This window comes from Amblyomma maculatum, chromosome 5 (genome assembly GCF_055883805.1).
Source record: "Amblyomma maculatum isolate TAMU_Amacu chromosome 5, ASM5588380v1, whole genome shotgun sequence".
In the NCBI taxonomy this organism is placed as follows: domain Eukaryota; kingdom Metazoa; phylum Arthropoda; class Arachnida; order Ixodida; family Ixodidae; genus Amblyomma; species Amblyomma maculatum.
In genome coordinates this window covers 157813019-157829864 of record NC_139348.1, presented here as the reverse complement: position 1 = coordinate 157829864, position 16846 = coordinate 157813019, and positions in this window count along the sequence as shown.

The window sequence follows — 16846 nt, the reverse complement described above, 5'->3', positions numbered from 1 at the left end:
AATTGACTAATATGCTGGACCCGTAACCCTAAACCTAAACCCTCAGGCAGTCAGAATCACTGCCTTTGCTAAAATACACGTCAGGAATTTTTGACGGGATTTCAAAGAAATAATCCCGAATAATAAACGTTAAGTTCCGAGCCTACATTCTAAGCAGCGGTAAAATAACCAATAGTGTCCAAACCACATGCAGAAACATGATAGTATTAGTTGTAAAGGAAACATTATTGAGAGTTTAAGCTACCTGTCATGATCTACATTTGGGAGTGGCTGCATCTTCCCAAACTGCGAGATAGGCTTGAGTCGTCCTGCCAGGTTTGACGATTAAATTGTTCCATGCATCTCCTGACAACACTGATGGCACCTCTTTGGGCGTTGCGTGCAAGAAATGTATGTACCTGTGTAGCAATCTCAGATATGTCAAAATTTTGGCATTTCGAATAGAATTTCTCTTGGAGATTGCATTTAATTTGTGAGGACTCGGTATAGATCACATTCGAATCCTTCTGAGCGCTAAGGCCTGTTCCGTAGGAGCTTTGGATAAGGTGGAGGAAAGGCTGCGGCAAATAATCATCAGAAATATGATGCATACAAGAAAAGAACCGTTTTAAAGCCTAATTAAAACATGTGAATGTCATGCAATAATGAAGGCTCTAAGTTAAATTACCATGGTGAATGTTGGAAACAGAATTTATTTGCCCGCGCAGTTAATGGGATGGACAGTTTCATTGCACTGTGCTTTCCAGGCTATAATAGTTCTAAACGCGAGTATTACATAAAGAATTATGAGCTTCTCATAAAGCCGCAATCCGCGCGATTATTAAAAGACAGTGTGAATGACTCACTCTTTAGCATATAAACTGTCACCGTCGCCGTAACCCAGAATTGAGAACCGTAACCGAGAAAACAAAAGTTAAAAAATACGCAATGTAATACATTTGCCACAAATAAGGCTTGAATCCTGGTCCTCTGCATGGCTAGCGGGCACGAGACAAAATAGGCCACAAATGGTCTTTTTGTTTTTAAAGCATAGTATTTATTAAACTGAATACAAGTTATATTTACATCAACTATTTGCCAATGCTTTAGGCAACACAACGAAAAACACCTAAATGAGACAAAGCAATACAGCACAAGACGGGAGAAAATGCCCTTCAAGATGAGAGATTGCCTCTCCGGTTTAAAGTAGGTCTGTACATGCACCTCCCTCAGTTGCACAACCATTCGACAGAAATGACGAAGCAACTCATTTACAGTGCCGATACACTATTTTTTATAAGCTGCGAAATCTAATCAGAAAGGAAAATATTATGAGGTGCATCAGTACATATATGTCGCGGGGAAGTATCAAAAAATATGGAGCTCAAACAAATTCACTTTCTCGAAGTTCGTTATAAGATATCCCAAAAAATAATTGCGTCGTGACAATTTATGAAGCAATATGCTCAGCTGTTTCAGAAATATTGCGGACGGGGAAGATTTCATGCGATACAAATATTTATTTTTCTCATGCCAAGCATTCGCAGGCACCTCTTCCGTTTGTAACTTCTAGAAGAAATTTTGCGAAAGTAATATTTTTAACGTGATAGCATTTAAGGGGGACTCCGGCGTCACCGGCCCATCACTACGGACGTTGCCGTTGGGAGCGAAAACTCCGGAGCATGGCACGACAGATGGTAGCTGGCATGGCCGAACACAAACTGGATGCAGGGTTGCCTCTTAGCAGGAGCATCTGACTCGGGCTTCTGCTTTCACATGGAAAGGTGATATCGGAATTAGCCTGCCAGGATCCTCGAATTCACATTACCCCTACGCTACGCAGGAATGTTCATACGGCGGGTGGTATTGGCCGCAACTGACTGCAAACGAGTAAATATGATTACCAATTGGTAGTAGCGGCTACGCAGGACTCAGCATGACTCAGGGTGACTACGGAACGACCAATATGTCAAACGACGACTTGCACTAGCCGCAACTGACTGGAAATGATTAAATATGCTTAGATATGAGTGGTAATGACTAAAATGACTAGGCATGACTCAACATGACTACGGAACGACCAGTACATCAAACGACGACTTGAATGACCGCAACTGATTGAAACTAACGAAAGAGGCAAATGATAAGAGGAAAAGAGATAAGCTCTTGCCGTTCTCCCTTAAGAGACATCCAAGAGACCCTCTAATTTCTTCTCGGTAGTGACGCTGCAACCATCTGCATATTTCAGTTTTCCTTTATCAGTGTCGTTTTTCCTCATTAGATCATGATTCTTTGTAAACGTCTGTGGCAGAACGATATCCAGACTAACAGTGAAAATGTTAACTTGAATAAGACTGAAAAGGTTTGTAAAGGTTGTTAAGTGGCCATCAAGCCCAGGTGTCATTTGAATATGGCAACCAATCAGTTGCATCTTGAAGTTTCGCTAATGTTACAAGCCCCTTATCGTTGAACACGCCTCCTCCATTAATGTCTTCTGAAGCAAAAGAAGCTCGACACTTTGTTAGCATCTAAGACTTGGGAAAAAGCGGAAAAAAGAGACGTGTAGTATTTCTCGAAAATTCCAATATTATTAAATCTGCTCGTCACCATGCCAACATCATCATAAGTTGCTGACGTTCTCTTCGCAATCGCATGACGGCACTAGTCAGCGCAAAGCTTGACCAGTCGGTTCCTATGAGCGTAGCGCGCAGTTGGCGTAAGATCAAGTAGTGAGCAACCCTGTAGCATTCGGTGTCAAACTGTTCAAACTGGCACTCTAGATCTACTATTTCCTCTGAGTACAAACTAAGACGACATTTTCAAGATCGTAAATATTACGAAGTGTTTTCGGTGACTGCTTCTCCGCCCCTTCTTAAACTATATAAGATCTAACTGAATCAATCTCGATTGCTATGCTCCGTACTTCCTTCTTAAGCATATCCCAAGCACCATGTTAATTAATTTTCCCCGAGAAAAATGGCGTGAAAGCAGAATTTACGCATGGTCTCTAAACTCTCACCTTAGCAATGAGCTCCCAAAGAGCCCAACAAGGTTAGAACATAGGACGGCTTGACACAACACCAGATGCGTCAGGTAAGGAGTCTAGCCCCCAAAAAAGCTGCGCATATCATAGTGCTTTCGAGCAGTTCCGACCATGTGTAGACTTAACATCTACTCAACTCCAACTCAAATTCACAGCAGCAATGCTCTGACATTGTGGGGCTAAAGCTTAGTTATAAAATGCATTCGTGTGAAGTCGCTTCAGACCACATACTGCGTATTTACCTGAAGAACACGCAGATTCTTTCCACATTCTTCCAACCCTCGATGCTTTCTCGCTGGAGACAGAAGGAAGGCGAAATGATTTTCCGTGCTTCTCTGGTAATGAATTCTCAACCTCTTAGCATCCTTTCCATACAGCCCGTCAGTACGTCGAAATCAACGTAAGTTGACCCATTCGGGAGTACTCGGTCATGGCTGTCTCGTGACCAAAGATCAATACCAGGGTCTTCATTTTAGGCTTCGCTTTAAGCTCGACTTTACATGTAGTCCACCTAAATCTTCTTATTTTAGGCGATGGCCAGAAATTCCCCGATTTTGAAGCGCTCGCAAAAACGGCATGTACCACGCAGTAATGGCCAAAGGACCTCGTATTTTCACCACACTCCTTATAGAAGATGGAGTCTATCAACTATCGCGGTGCATATGCTTGCCTGTATAGCCCTCCATGATCTGTGCGCATGCTCGAAAGAACTTGAAAACAAACAGCGACGTCAGGCGGACAAAAACCAGGCAGACTTTTCAGGCCTAAACTTGCTGTTCCGACCAGCGTCCGTCGGCGCCGGTATGACACACCAACATCGAAATCACTCTATCTCGCTCCGGATTCCGGCCCCAGAGCTACTCAAAATGCCCTTCGTGTCTGACCAAAGTATTCAGAGAAGTATGCACAGGCGCCACCATCTCAAATCAGAAGGATATCAAGAGATGATTTATCTATGTATTTAAACAAAATATTCAATGCAAGGTGTCTTCGAAAGAAGCTCGATTGTAGAGGAGTGCATTACCACCTCTCGCAGTGTAGCAAACTCCGCGCAGCCTTCACGACTTGAGAAGTGTGAACGAGCCCTAACCGTCGGTGGGCCGGTGCCTGTGGTTCCCACGTGCCAAACTTCGTGCACACTGGCAGAGCATTCCGCTGCAAGATACTTCTGGTTGCATGTGTGCTTTGTACGTTTGTGAAAGACTCACAAACACGTCCGTAGATCAATCGGCAGAGATAAGCAGACTTACCTGAAGTGCTCTAGCAAAGCTCTGTGGAGAGAACAAATCGAATTGATAATCGCGTACCGACTTTTACAGATTACCTGTGTTATATCGACGGCGAATTAAAGACGCGAAGGGAAGAGGTCGAACACCGTGTCCGTAGCAAACCAGCTGCGATAACGTCGAACGTTGCTGCGCACCACTCCACTTGTACGCTGTCGAGAAAAAGATAACGCCAGATCAGATTTTCACTTACTTTCTAGCACATTGTGCGTCCCTTTATCACATCTCCAACATCGCACCGTGAATGAGGTGGTACAAGTGCACGTGGATGCCGAACGATTAGAGCCAAGCAGCTGCACCCGAGCAAAGAGAAAAAAAGTACTCTTGGCCGCCGACCTGTTTGTGAACAGTGCACACTTAGAGCAAAATGCGAATGAGGGCACGAAGGCTCTGTCATGTTTTTTTCTTTTTTTTTTTTTTAAACTCGAAGAGCGCACATGTTCATTCCCACACACAACTGTAGAAGCTTTCCGAAAAGAACAGATATGTAGTTCAGTGTTACCCCAAAAGCAAAAAGGAGCAGACGAGCTGTAGACAAATTGCTGTTAATGCGCTCCGCTAAGGCGCCCCTTTCTGTCTTTTTTTTTTTTTATTTCCTAAAACACGTGGTATAAGGTGCCGCCGAATGATTTGTGTTGACAGCCACAACTACACAGTTTTGAAGCCTAAGTCCTAAAATCTAACGCTCGCGCCCTTCTTTCCTTCCTTTCCATGAGAGCATGAAAACTGGGAGACTACCATGCGGCACGAAACTGCGGGCCAATGCCGGCAGGCCGAACCGATTCAGACCGTAGCGTCCACGTCCGAGAAGAGAGTACCAGAACAGAAGGCCTGAGGCTTTAATGATGCTCGAAGTAAGACGCTCGACGCCTCACTTCTAGATGGAGAACTATACAGCTAGGAAAGAAGTGAAGTAGTGAAACAAAGAAAGGAGAGATGCCATAGCTGATATCTCCCGAATTATTTCGACTACCTGAGGTCGAATCACTTTCCGGTCTAATCACAAAAGAAATCACAAACCGATCCATTAACTCCGCTTCAATTCATCGCCCTAATCGGCGGAGATGCCGACCAAAAACATCGGAGCCAATGGACCGGTTTTCTAGTGGTTTGTGGTTCGATTGTCAAGTCATTAGGGCTCCTAGAGATCTTTACAGTGCACTGACACCGCGCATCACACGGTGCCGATCGCGCTTCGGCTCCGGTTAGCGGCTTAGTTCCGCAAGATAAGAAAGAAATAAAACTAAATTATGAGAGCACTGTGGAATCTACACAGCAGAAATGCGAAAGCCTAAGCGTTGCAATTGCCCACGCTGCATCATGTTTGCCCTCATTCTAAATGCGTCATCATTATCATTACTAATGTCATTATTGTCATTATCAGTAATTGCAGCTTCATCGTCATCGCTACTATCATCCTCATGATAGACAAGGACAATTATGATGTGAGTTTCACGATAACGGGCGTGACGCAATCATGGTGTTCTGTGTTAGAAACGTTGGCTCCTCTCAAGCTCCTTTACTAATGTAAAATTGTAAATGTAATGCAGATTTAAATTTATTAAATTTAAAATGAAATGTAAATTGTAATTGTAATGTAAATGTATATTTTACGAGACTAGCAGCCAATCCTTCTCATAACATCGCTGTTTTGTCTTTTCCTCTACGAACGTGAAGTCATGTGAAGTTCACCAAGCCAAGCAGTCTTCCGACTCGGCTGCGCGGTAGCACCGGCTGTGGGCGGAGCTTCAGGGAGTTCGCTCGCCGGAAACACGGTGCTCCTTGTGTCCCTGCTGGCACTACGGCCGCAGTTCGCAAGCGACGTTCGCTGCGGCACGCCGGTCAAGCTTTCGCACATGTGTCCCCAGCCGCCCGATATCGGAGACAACCCAAGCAACGCGGCCGGCGGAGCTCACTAGACACACGAGCCATGGCGGTTGAAAATTCGAAAATGCTAGACTGAAGAGCAAAATAAAAAGATAGAGAGAGGAGAAAAGAACGAGCGACGTTTATTCCTCGGGCCTACAGGTGAAAAGAGGTTCCTCGAATTAGCCGGAGGAAAGTGACCCGCACTTTGCGGTTATTAATAAAAGCGGGAAAGGATCAGACAATAGCAATTAAATAAAAGACAAAAGTGAAGAAGGCTCCTACCATTCGTGCTTAGCGCTCTTTGGTGGCTCCATTATTTTACAACGAATCAATGCTAACATGCCCAAATCACGTTGATGCCGGTCGCACGTGAAGCATAGTTTACACAGACCATGGCCAATTCCCCATCACGGGCACGTGCCGATTATCAAGGTAGAAGAAGAAGTATCAACCATCGTCACCGCGCACGCGCTCACCGCGCTCAGTCCGTGCCTCCCGCTTCGTGCTTTCGGCAAGAACAGCGACCGACCAGCCGCGCTTCCTTCTGTCCCTAATCTCAGAGACCGCCCTCGAGCAGGTAAGTGTAGTCCGTGGAGTCTTGCCCGTTGCCAACCGTGAGCAGCCAGCGATAGGCGAAACCCTTGAGTACTGTCCTTTTTGGGTGTTTGCAGCCCTGACCACCCCTGATCAGGTCGTGTTGTTGGGTAGGTGATCTGCTAAGTCACAGGAGTCAGGGGCAGTCTCGTACGGGAGGGATTCTTGCTTTCTAGAGCACCTACCTTTTTGGAGACAAAACTGGTGTTGTGCTGGTCTCAGCGCGCAGTGACCCTTAGTACTTTCTAAGCCTCGTAACTCATAACCCTAATCAACGCCGAGCTCTGTTATTTGGCAGCCTGTCCATTCATACGGGCAAGCTGGAAGAGGTTTGGTCTTTCCTTTTAGACAAACTCCTAATTTGCAGACAAACACACTGATGCCTGAGCGGGCTGATCAACAGTGTCATGGTGCCTTTGAAGATTGGTGCAGCGGGGTAGCCTTCATCATCCTTATTAGCTCGAGTGGAGCTCTTGACTTTGTTTTAAGAGTTGGTGGTTAAGCTAAAAAATTGGCGATTCTCTCAGTCCATACTGGTCAAGGTAAAATGAGTGGTAAAATGCCCACGTCTGATCCTGAAGCTTAGACCGAGCATAAAATGCGACTATGGATTTGCCCAACATTCGAACGAGATGCTCATTAAACGCATTTTTTGTTTCTTTTTCTCTGATACAGAGCTCTCTACCTGACGTTACTGTGAAGCAGACTTAGACTGCCTTTACACCATAGACCTCTCATCGGTCCTGCATCAAGGAGGCGGCTGGTAAGTTCATGGATTTCATCGAACAGAATTTATCGTTTATCTTCGCTGCAACAAGCTAGGTCCTACCTTTTAAATTTTAAGCCACAGTAGAGACGTAGCCCAAGAGACACCATTTATTTAAACACTCTTTAATAGCATTTTATATAATTAAGCCTCGCAGTGAAACCTCTAACTGCTGATATACGCGGTCGCATAGCGGCTAACATTAACCCAGTTAGTACACAGCCACGTATTATTGGTTCACGTAAGCTAACGGGGGGAGCAATCAACAAGTGCTTTGGGTGGCTTGAACGGCATGCCACAATTTTAGTGACATTGCAGATTTTTAGAGGTCGGTATCATAACACCGTGTTTTATGAAGAGACCGCAACCCATCTAACGCTTGTTACCCTCAGTGACGCATTACACTTAGTTACTACTTTCTTGTGGCGTTTCACAACTCCCTCTCGAGTAAACGAACACATTGTTCTTTTTACTCTATTGCTTAAAGGGCCCGTGAAAACCTAATTATGAAAACAAGAAAAACATGTACGAGCAATAAGTGCCCCATCAATCGTCACCGCAACGGAATATTTTTTAAGCTATCTGTATTGGCTCTGAAATGATGCTCCTCCTCTCCCCCTAAACTCAGCCCACTTCGGTGCGTAAGGAACATGGAAGCAAACAAGTCACGACGACAAGCAATCGGGCCCCGCGCAACTTGGGAGCGCACAGAGAGCAGGCGAGCCCAGCCAGGCCATTTGACGTAACATGGGAGGTTTTGTATTACATTAATACCGTTTCTTGGGCTAGTTGGTTCATATTTGTACTGTGAAAAACTGCGTGGAACTAAACACACCACAAGAAAGAAGACGAGACAAAGGCGCTTGTCTTTCTTGTGGTGTGGGAGGTTTTGTGCGTGGTGCGCACGGGTTTATGTCGCCCCAATCGGTTGCGAGCGGTCACCAGGAGCATTTCCTAAAAATTATTCGTAAATTATTGGGCCCCGCACCATGCTTTTAAATTTGACTCAAATACTCGTACGGAGCACCTCTATGGATTTCTTGCATTACAATATTACAGCAAGTAGCATTTTAGGTGGACCCTTTAAGTTGTGGAATGTCGGTGGCCTCATCTAAACTTTGTTACACGCTTTCTCCGGGCTATTTCCCTGACGTCATTTCTGGGTCCTCATAACCAGTGCGACTCCTGATCGAAAGAAGGAACTGTTCGGAGCTTGTATTTCTTCACCTTTGTTCTTAAGTTCCTGACGCCACTCATGCCCGCTGTGTTGTTGGTTATGGCCTCATTCTGCAGAGCATTACATACAAGTCACAAGTTCAATTCCATACCAACCATATTTCAGCCCTGTCAAAAGATGAGGGCTATTCTTGCACCGACACTTCTGTGCACGATAACTAAAAGCAGCTCGCCAAGCTGCAGTATTCCGCCCTATGCGGTGTGTTATATCCTATGACATTGTTTAGCAAGTAAAACTTTTAGACTAATAAACTGTTCTAGCGCTATTAGGCTTTTGTTTAAATAGTTAAATGCCCGATAAAAGTCAGAATAAAATTTGACAGTGGTTTATCTCCGTTTAAACCTTGTTGAGTTCAACAGCTGCATGGCTACGCTAAGGATAGCTTCGGCTACGCGCTGAGCAACGGCCGGGCTCTCCTCTAAAGTTTGTCGATTCTGGCTGCGCGCTTCTAACTATATAATATACACAACATAAACTTCTTCACCACACAACCAGCCGATGAAGTGATGCGCGGCAGGTGCAGGCTGTGGTTATGACATCACTTCTCCGGCACCGGTGGAGCGCACGGCCGAGCGCGGCCGCGACGTCACACCAGCTTCGTCACACCAGCTGCTGCCTCTGACGTCACGTGGCTCCTCGCGCATGCGCAGCTTGGCCCACGCTGTGCCACGTGAAATAGCTCGATGACTAGCGTAGTGTTGCTTTCGCAACAGTTCATGATGTGCCTTGATGCACATCACATATTCTTTGGTCCTCCTTCAAGACCTTTAGTCGTCTGTGGGCGTAGTTTCTGTGAAGGAGCAGTAAAATCTCGCGTCTGGATGGGCAGGAAAATTGCGCCGTTAAGGAGGTGAGGAAGGTGAAATTAACAGAACAAGAGACGGATCATAACTGAAGGCCCAGAAATATTTGACCACCAAGAGACATTAACAAGTTGTGACGCTGCACAGCATAAAAGAAATTTGTACTTCTCTGTCGCCAAAACGAGAAACGAAAGTCGTGAATGGTGATCAAAGCAAAATTTTATTACGCAAGTACAAATGTTCTCAAAAGTCTCAGTGACTCAAGATATCTTCGTGTACACAAGGTAGTTTAGTTGGCTTGAAGGGTTGAGTGTCTCAAAGCAACTCAGGCTATCAGCGGCGCTGTAGTAAAGCACTCCGGAAATTTCGGCCACCCGGGGTTATATAACGTGCACTGAATTCGCACAGCGCACCGACGCCACTACCTTTCGCCTCGATCGAAAGCAGCCGCAGACGGTTGGTACCGAACCCAGGAACCCTGGATCAGTAGTCAGGTATCTTAACCACTGCACCACCGCGGCGGGTCAACACAAGGTAGTGCCGAAGACCCATTTTCCAAGCCTACCAACAAAAAGCAAATAGAGGGTATCTTAGATTACGAAAGCTTACCTTTCCTATCCTATCACTTGCCTCTCATCGTTTGCCGCTTACCGGCGTTCGCTGCAGTGCTATATATCATTATCATTGGTTTAAAGGACAGGAAAGGCGCAGTATGTCATACTTCTTCCGGTAAGTATGTTTGGACAGTGCATTATCGATCCTGTCGCGTGGCATTCCTTGGCGCGCGTTCAACTGTGGGGTTACAGATAAACTTGGCCAGGGAGATGCTTGCACGGTCCATATAACCTGTTGGTACCCCACATCACTGGGGATAACCCAGCATCTGCCGAAAGCGAGAAGGATGCTCAAACCGCGTGGCCACCGCTGCGCCATTTATGATGCTTTGGAGAGGTTTTGAGCACTTTTTCTGGTTCGCTGGCGTCCAGGACACAATGTCTCCTCTCTGCTTTCATTCTATTAATGACAGCAGGTCTATAAGGAGATGCTATCAATGCGACGGGTGTTGGAAGAAATATGAACCTTTTTTCACATGTTCGGGCTCCCAGCGAATATCGGATACTTGCTGCTTTTATGGCGCATTCCATTGGCAGAACAGGAGCGGAAACAACGAGCAGTGAGGAGCAGAGCAGTAGCACTGAGAGAGTGCACCTGCCTGCTCTCCCAATGAAACTATTCCGTGCTCTCCGAGAGTAGGCGCTGAGACAAAGGTACATCATGTGACTATACTCGGTGACAACTTTATGTGGCATTGTGGTGGAAGCTGCAGAGCCGAAATGCGCCAGCTCGCTCCGCACAAGAATATAGTGGCTCCAGAAATTTCGCAGGTGATGCTCTGGAATGTTATACCATTGCGGAACTTATTCACCTTATTATTGAATCAAGCTTCTACTACAGTGCTAGCCATTACAGCAGGAGTTTACTACTCAGCGTTCATGTCAATGGCTGCGCGACCTGCCGACAATCTCGCAAAGCGCAAGCAGCTTACGCGAGACCAGGTGGGACGCGTCTGCCGCTTTTCTCTGCCCATTTCTTCGTTCGTAACTCGTGTCTGTTTTTGACAGCTTACGTCATGCGCGGTTTTGATTAGTCGCGACTTTATCTTCATAAGCCATCAGCGACGTAAAGGAACATGTTGTTGCTTAGTGGAGTCAAGGAAACTGTTAAAGCTGAACAAGCATTAGCTCCAGATACTCGGAACTACATGGCGTAGTAACACCGTTAGGAAAGCCCCGCCCCCGTAGCTTTGGCTCCATTGCTACAAAAAGTTGTCCCCGAGTATACATCGTTTACCTGACTTCCTTCACGCTCTGCCTTTTGCGCGGAAGCAGCTTCAACTGCTCTGGGCTCCTCTCATCGGCGCCAGAGTGCTCCTATTCTTCCACTGGATCACAGTGCTCCCGTTCCTGTTCGCTTATAGAAATGCGGCTTTTGATATAGCACGTTTAGAACACTTTTGAGTGCTCCTGTTCTTCCAATGGGATATGCCATAAATACCAAAGAAAATGAAATTTAAGGGCTGCCTCTGCTCGCAAGCCAAAGTTTTAACAAGAGGGCTTTTCGTCCTGACGAAGACAGGTTTTCTCGACGAAATTCTGCCTTGTCGACTAGGCTTGCTCTCAACTCTTGTTTGATTTCGTTTGACTCTGAGCAACGACCCGGTTCACGTCGTTCTAACCAGTGTATGGTCTCAGTGACCAAATTAACTGCTTACTTACTTAATTTTGCCTTTTTTATTTCAGCGAAAATGTACGGCTACGGCCAAGGTAATCTCTTTTAATCGTACATGTTACTACAGGGACTATAATAGCGCAGTTTTCTGCATGCTAGAAGTAAGAGCAGCAAACATATTTGATATCCTGACTCCAGAAACTTCCCGCGATTCCTGTGCGGACCAGCTTACGAGGATCAGGGAAGGGACGCCGGGTTCGTTTTGTGAACGATAGTTTCCGGTTGTGCGCCCACCTTACTCGTCATAAACTTCTCCAGCCAGCCATCGCCCTCTCTACGTCACCTCTGCTTATTCTCATCTGGTTTTACTTCGTGGGAAGTTTAATAATCATCCGGTGAAAACAACGAGAGGGGGGAGGGGGGTATACATGCCCTTGACCTTCAGCCTTAGCGCGCCAAGCTGGTCGGAGAGGATTAGGGCGTCGCATGTGGGTGCCCAGCTATGCGCCCACTAACCAGCCTCGTCTCTCATAAGCCAGCAACTGCCAGACACCCACGGCACAGTCCAATTCAAAGATTCCATTGGCAGGAGTTCAGTGCATAAACGAAATGTGCAACCAATACTGCTTATGCCGTTGCAGCTGTTATGTCTTTTTCGTGTGTTTCGCAATTTGGTAGTGGTACTGCTCAATCTTGAGGCCGTTTTCTTAGAAGTCACCTTAATTGGATTTACCGTGTAAGGGGGGGGGGGGGGGGGACCAGGGCGGCAATTGAAGGAATCCGTCATGACGATGCGGTGGGAATGCGTCACCAAGGAAGAAGAGCATAGCGAGGGAGTAGCAATGTGATTGTCATGAAAGGGGGAGAGTATGTCGAGAGCTGAGAAAGTCGCAACCTGGAAGTTGTTGCTGCAAGAAAGACCCAGGGATTGGTGACTCTGGAAGAAGGGCTAGAGTGAAGCAATATGGCGCCATCTACGCAGACTGCCGCGAGACGTGCCGCCGCCCTAGGCGCGAAGCACGCGACGCGTGCCTGAAAAGGCCAACTGGACAGATGTGCTAGTCGAAGTATGCCTAGAGCTCAAAAGCCTGCCTATACAGGTATTTACCCGTTTGTGAGCTATTTTTCGTTTGTTTCACTTCCCTTTAGGTTACAACATGCAGCAAGGTAAGCCTATCATGAAAACGCGTTCGATTGTATGAATTTACGCCATTTGCCTGTGATCCTGCTTCTGCTTGAGTTATGCATGCAGCTGCAGGCTCCACCTCAGCAAGATAAGAAGGGAATATTTGCGCTTTTTTACTAGTTCTGTGTTTTGTTTTCTTCCTACCTGTCGGTATTTAGGCATGCAGGGCCAACCCCCGCAAGGTATGTAGACAGGCACAAAGTCATTAGCAATGTATTATTTATGGTGTGTATGTTAAATGTGATATTTTTCTCGATATTTAGGTTACGGCATGCAGGGTCAACCCCCGCAAGGTATGTACATAGGCACAAAGAGTCCTTAGCAATTTATTATTCATGGTATGTACGTTAAAGAGCCTCTTTTTATCAATATTCAGGCTACAACGTGCAGGGTCAATATGTCCAAGGTGAGTGACAAAAACCTTTGAGAGTTCTTAAATATCTATTTGTTCAATAAATTTGTTTCTTTTCACTACTGAGAAAAGACTCATTTTTAAGCTGTCTGGAAACCAGTGAAGATAGTGGCAATGGTTCGCTCGAGTTTTCTCTCGAGGGGCTCGAAGCTTGGGGCGATTTTCGTGAAATTCGTTAAGAGCATTGGCCTAAACAATAATATTGATCAACAACTTTGCTTTTATTTCTGGCTTAGGATCGTCATTCGCTCCTGCTAATAGATCTGCTTCGCTAATGATAACGTTTGTAATGGTGACCGAGACTGCTTTTAACAACACGGCAATACTTGAAGGGTCAAGCTGGCTAAAACAGGAGACAGGGGTCATATTTAAGGTAATCAACAAAGATAGCAAGTGATGTTTAAATATTCCGAATAGGAAATCGAACATCTATCATCGATCGAACGAATGAAATTGTGCATAACAACAATTATTAAAAATAATCGAGTAGGTCTGCTACATACAGAGAATAGCGATTGAATATTTCACATGGAGTCTGTTTAAGATTCCTTTTATTTACTTACCATTTTAAAGTCATTCTTTTTAATCGGCGAAGAGAATGCCACTACGGTCTGTACAGGGCTATTTCGCAACCAAGCAGACAGTATGTACCGCGCGGAGCTCTACAATTAGGTGATTTATTGTTTGAGTGGAGAGATTATATCCGAAATCGAAGCCCTTCAACATAGATTGTTAACTGAACTTGTCGTACATACTTTCGCGAACATTTCGCACACACTAAGAATTATCAGGAATGTGGTTTAAAATGATGATAATTAGTTCACAGAAAATGAGAGGCACAGTATCTGTCACACGTTCTGCGGACACCTGACTGATTTAGACTGATTTATTTTATAGGAAGGGAAAGGCACGGTAACTGTCTCGCTTGATTTCTGTGGACACCGCAACCGCGCCGTAAGGGAAGGGAGGAAGATGGGAGTGAAAGTGTAAAGAGAGAGAAAAAAAACTACGGACACCTGAACTGCGCCGTAAGGGAAGGAAAGAAGGCGTGAGGGAAAGTAGAAGGAGAGAGAGGGGAGCCGTAATGGAGGGCTTTGGAGTAATCGCAACCACTCGGGGTTATTTAACGTGCACTGACATCGAACAGTGCACTTTTGTCGATATGGGAGGTGGTGAAGGGTGGCTGATCCTGGCCCTGATGAGGCTGGGACAGGTTGGTCACCGCCGCTTGCGGCGGGGGCTAGCCTGCCACTGAATTTTATCTGTTGCAAGCCGTCATTGCACCCGCCACTTCTACGATGGTGGACGATGGCTGTTGTTGCGGCGCGCGTCTTTCTCTCCCTCTTCTTTTTCTTTCTTTTCTATATTCTCTTCTGTCTGCACGAGGCAGCGGAGGTGGCTCAGTTACAGAGCCAGTAGTAGGCCCGTGCATTTTCTTTTCCTTCTTCCTACAGCCACAACAACAGCGTCAATCGAAAACATTTCGCACACATTGAAGAATGCTTACATATGAAAATGTCCGAGTTAAGTTACTCTAAGTTACGTTAATTTGTAAAGCGCTGAGTCAAGCTACGTTGCATGTCTGAACCATATCTGGAGCGCTTTTATTTCATCCATAATAAATGCAAACGACGCCTTTTTTGAGACAATGGTGGAAGGCCACCTCAGGGAAATTCTAAATGCGTATTTTGCTGTTCGCGACTTCGAATCACGTTGCTCATTAAGAAATTTGAATAAGGCTTAATTACTGTCAATGTTAAGATGAGATGCTACATTCTGCCGTATAACACTGTCTTCTAAAATAAGAACTAAACGTGTAATACTTAAATTAGGTTCCAGAATATTGTATTTACCCATAATAAGTGCGTAATATGCTTTTTCTGTGCAGTCCGAGTGCACGGACCGCTCTAGTTTATTTCTCAGTTTTAAAAATAAAATTTATAGATATTACATTTTTTCTTCAATAACGTTTCCTTGCTTCCAGCTGTTTTTCGCGTCTTCTAGTGTTTTTATGCGTGTATCTTGTTTGTTCTGAGTGGTCTTCAACAGTTTTGCTAATACATCACACAGCATTACGAGAGACTGGTGTATTAAAAAAAATGGCACTGGTCACCTTTCACGCTGTTGAATCATGGTTGTAAAATCAGTTTTATAGCTATCCCGTTGTGTAATATTCCTGTCGCGATCGTGAGAACATAAAGAAAGGAATTTGATGAAAGCCAGCATATAAAATAACTCAGGAGGTTTTTGGTTTTTGACAGCCTAGTTACCCTGAGTTCCTAACTTTCTTCTGCCTCTTTTCCCATAGACCAGAACGTGCCTCGTAAGTACAAGCAGTGGGCTACCTAAACACTTTAAAATTGCGTATTGTGTGTCCTGCAAAATTTTTCTTGCGCATATTCTCTAAGAAACTCCAAATGCGGCTAAGGTGGCTGGGGGGCTACGATTTAAGCGTTGCAACATATCGGCCATGAAACATTTGTTTGCTGCTTTGAAAACAAAAGTTTTACGGCACACATCTCACTTCATCACAAGCAACTTCTCCTAATCCGTAGTTCATTGAGACAAGCAATATACTAAGTTGCACAAAACACACCTTATAAATTTATTGTTCATTATTCAATATTTGTCAGATGTTCTGACATATGTAGCCAAAAAAAAAAAAAACAGCTGCAGTAGCATTGGAACGAGAGAAATCGCTTTGCACGGAATGCGCAGTACAATCTCATGAAATACCTAGCGAGTTTCGATAATATTTGCATAAAGAGGCCAAACGATCAAAATGTAGTTCTAAATTTTGGAAGCGCTTTGCCAATATTATAGATTAGTAGTCACTCTTGCCCTTTTGTTTCACCGGAGCAAGACTGACGACAAAAATCAGGATCGTGGTTGCGATATTTCAGCTGGTTTCGTGACGACTTCCGGTTCTTAAGACTTCTCTAGAAATGAGGAAGCTCCCATTCTTGTTTACCTTTGCTGATGCAACCATATTTTTTTGTTTATGCAATCGTTAGATCCGCCTTGATGAACGGTTTATTCCATGTGCCGGCTATCCGACGAGTTCATTACTATTCGCTAACGCCTGCTGTTCGGCATTTTATGCAATCCAAAGTAATTTCTGTCGATAAACACTCTTGCTGACCGCCGTGTTGCGACATAAATAAGATAATTTTCCGTGCCTTATTTTGTACGACAAATTAAATATCACTGTTATATCATGTCCCGCTACGAAATCGTGTAATTTATGATGGTTGACTGCAGATTTCAACATGCATCATTTTGTCTGAACAGCGAGTGTTATATTTTTATCGTTGACTCTTCTCGCGCTGATTGGTGCCCTTAGGATGGCTTTTACACATTACACGTATCAAAGTTGATGGCACGCGTTCAGTTTTCTTGCAATGCATTTGTTTTCTTGATGATTAAATCGCAGTTATATACA